Source organism: Mus pahari, chromosome 9 (assembly GCF_900095145.1).
Source record: "Mus pahari chromosome 9, PAHARI_EIJ_v1.1, whole genome shotgun sequence".
NCBI lineage: Eukaryota > Metazoa > Chordata > Mammalia > Rodentia > Muridae > Mus > Mus pahari.
The window spans coordinates 48,116,416-48,120,659 of NC_034598.1; positions in this window are offsets into that span (position 1 = coordinate 48,116,416).

The following is a 4,244-nucleotide window of genomic DNA, read 5'->3' on the forward strand; positions in this document are numbered from 1 at the left end:
ACTTACACAGTCCAAAAGTGCAACATATTATACAAAAGAACAATATGGCAAAGAGCTAATGATAGAAACAAAAGAGAAAGAAAATCACTTTTTAAGGTAGTGATATAAAATGGAGTCAGGAAGAAAACTAAAAAACATCTTAAGACCTTCATATGTGTGGGTCCCAAGTTTGGCTCACACTTGTTTAATACCCAACTCCTGCTTGTGGACGTTGTACATCGTGGTGCGCACTAGGCTCCGCACCACGATGTACAACGTCCACAAGCAGTGTTTTTTCGAGACAGGGTTTCTCTGTGTAATCCTGGCTGTCCTGGAACTCACTTTGTAGACCAGGCTGGCCTCAAACTCAGAAATCCGCCTGCCTCTGCCTCCCAAGTGCTGGGATTAAAGGTGTGCGCCACCACGCCCGGCTGGAAATTTTTTTTCATGATGAGAAAAGGAAAGTTTGTACACATAGCAGCCACCCCCCTTCCTTCCCTCGCCCCGTGCCTTGACTGACAACCACTAACCTGATGTCTCGCTATAGACTTACATATTCTGGGGAACTTACATAAAAGAATCGTTTGGGGTATAGGACTAAGAGCACTGGCTGATCTTCCAGGGGACTTGGGTTTGATTCCCAGCACCCACATAGCTCCTCACAACCATTCGTAACTTCAGTCCCAAAGGATCCAATGGCTTCCTCTGGCCTCCACAGTTACCAATCATGTAAGCAACACAGACATGCATGCAGGCAAAACATTCATACACATAAAATAATTTTTCTTAAAATGTAATATCTTCACATTTTATTCAGTTTTAATTAAAATATAAATACATCACTTTCCCTTTTCCTTTTTCTCCCTCCAGGTACCCCCTCCCAACTCTTTCCATACCTCCCTCAAATTGATAGTCTCTTTTTCTTTACTAGTTGCCTTCAGTTCTTTGTCTAGGGTTAGGACCCCATACAATTTTCCCCTTTCTAAGTCAACATGTGCACTGATATTACCACTGTTTATGTCTTGTTGGTCAGCCATTCTAGGAGAGACTTTTCACAGCAGACTTCCCGGTACTCTGGCTCTTGTCATCTGTCTGTCCCCTCTGCCACCATGTTTCCTGAGCTGCAGATGTTGTTGATGTAGATGTATCTTTCGGCCTGGACTTTCCACCATCTGTCAGTCTCTGTGTGGTGTGCAGTTGTGGGGTTCGGTGGTCTCCATTCGCTGTAGAGAGATGCTTTTTTGATGAGGGGTGGAAGCTTGTACTGTGGGTATTAGGATAAGCTTTAGAATGTAGAAAGGAACTGTGCTGGTCTAGGAAAGTGGCAGGAAAACCCTTTGCTAAGGTTCAGGATCTCGCTCACTGGCGAAGTTCACTAGGTTTCTAGTACCAAACATGATTTCCCTCCCACTGAGTATGCCTTAAGCCCAATTAGACACCAGCATAGGAGTGCACTTATTGAATCTTCAGGGATAGCTTGCTGTGCTGCTCACTGATCATAGGTGTTACAGCTTGCATAATATTTCTGGTACCATGGAGGTAAGACCACAGGAAGGCTCTCAAGTTAGATCCAGAGCTCCAGTAATCCAAGCCCGGGTCCTAAGTCTATGGTGTCTTCAGCAACCACATTTAACCTCTGAGAGGCAACAAAGGACCACATCATTAGGCTACCCTGCTTTGGGAGTCATCCAGACTACCCTGGTCAATGATTTTAAAGACTTCTCATGCCTAATACTGGGACCTACGTTCACCTATAATCCTTATGGGGAGTATTACCAGCCTAAGTTAATTAATGTCATTTAGTACATATATTAATATATTTATGTTACATATTTTATATATTTTATATATATTATGTAGTAAATTTATTATATGTTATAAGTTGCATGTTATATGTTATATGTCATAAATTGTATATCACATATCATATATCATAAATCATATTATGTGTTATGCATAATGTATTATATATTACACATAATACATTATGTATTATATATTATACATTAAACCCTATACATTATACATTACATTATATATTATGCATTAGATAATACATTAAACATAATAAATTATACATTATACACTACATACTATACACTATGCATTATACATTATATTAAATATGTTAATACAAATATAATTTAATATAAATTAAATGTATGTGTGCTCATATGTGTATACACATAAGGTGTATGTACTGTGTGTGATTTGGGGTAATTATAAAATAATATTATTCCTTGAGGCTTTTTCAACCAGGGTATGATTTGTCCTTCAACCCTCCTTTTGTGTATTGACCTCCCTCCCTCCCCATTTGGAGCCCCCTCCCCATTTTTAAGCTTCCTACTGAATATCTCCTGTATCCTTCCATTCCCCACCATGACACAGTCATATCTTCTTGGATTCTGCAATTACTCCACACTGTAAACTCAGCCTGAAGATTTGAAGCGAGGATCTGCAGTTGAGAAAAAATGTGAGACTTCCCCCCCTCCCCCAGGTCTGAGCTACCTCCTTCAATATAATCTCTTCTCAGTCTGTTCAGTTACTTGCAATTTTCGTAATTTTACTTTCTTTGAAGTTGGGTAGAATTCCACTGTGTCTACTATCACATGCTCATTAATCGTTCATATTTTGAAGGATAATTGGGTTGTTTCAGTTTTGCAGCTGTTGTGACCATTGGCGGCAATGAGCGTGGCTGAACGAGTATCAGTGGAGTAGGATGTTGAATCCTTTGGCCTCAAGCCAGCTAATGAAATAACTGGGCCATGTGGTAGATTTGTTTTAGGTTTTTGTTTTGTTTTGTTTCATTTTGTTTTTTGAGAATTTTCAATGCTAGTTTCCAAGGTTATTCAACATAGCATGTATGAGTCCTTCAGTCTTTATTGCCAAATGATACTCCTCTATATGGATACATTCTCCACTATGTGGATACATTCTCCACTATGTGGATACATTCTCCACTATGTGGATACATTCTCCACTATATGGATATATTCTACTTTATTTGTTCATTGTTCTGGGAGCATTTTAACTGTTTACACAAGGGACTTCTATGAGCAACTGTGAACATCCACAGACAAGTTTTTCTGTAAACCAATGTTTTCAAATTTCTTGGATACATGCCTAGGAATAAGATCACTGAGTCATGTAATAACTCTAGGCTTAGTGTATTAAGGAAGTGCCTAACAGTTCCCCAGAAAGACTTCACCTTTTTACATTCCCTCTGACAGTGAATTAAGCTTCTAATAGTCCTGTGTCCTCACCATATTTCTTACTTTGTTATTTTGATCATCGTAGTGAGTGTGAGTGGCATGTCACCATAATTATCTTCATTCCCTGATAGTGGATGGCGCTGATTATCCTTTGTGTGCTTAAGGCTATTTATGTCTCTCCCCTGGAGAGACATCTGCACAAATCCCCTCCTCCATTTTTTTAATTTTGAGTGCAAACACACACAGAGGTGAGAGTAGCAGATCCTCTGGAGCTGATAGCATAGTCAGTTGAGAGCCCCTGGATTGTCCAGTGGGCTTTTACTACAAGAATAGTGGGTCCTCATAACCACTGAGCCATCTTTCCAGTCCCCTTCTCCCATTTTTAGTTAAGGCATTTCTCGTTTTATTATTGACCTGTAAGACAGCACTGTGTATTCTGGCCACGACTCTCTTCTAAGTTATGATATTCTGCTCTGTGGCTTGTCTTTTCACTTTATGGAAGATGACATTAAAAACATGAAAATGTTTAGTTTTGATGTTTACGACTATAAATTTTTTCACTGACCCATCAGTTATTTAGGAATATATCACTTAACATCTACATACTGTGAAAGTCTTAGCTAGGGATTTTATTGCTGCCATGGATCACCATGACCAAAAAGAAACTTGGGGAGGAAAGGGTTTATTTGGATTACATTTCCATATCACAGCTCATCATTAAGGGAATTGAGGACAGATACTCAGATACTTAAGCAAGGCAGGAACCCGGAGGCAGAAGCTGATGCGGAGGCTGTGGAGGGGATGCTGTTTACTGGCTTGCTCAATGTGCTTTCTTATAGAACCCAGGACCACCAACCAGGGATGGTACCACCCACAATGGCCTGGACCCTCCCCCACCAATCACAAATTTAAACAATGGTCTACAGGCTTCCCTATAGCCCAGTCTTATGGTGACACTTCTAACTGACAGTCCCTCCCCTCAGATGACTTTAGTTCGTGTCAAGCTGACATAGAACTACCTAGCACAGTATTTATCTTAATCGGTATTGTACT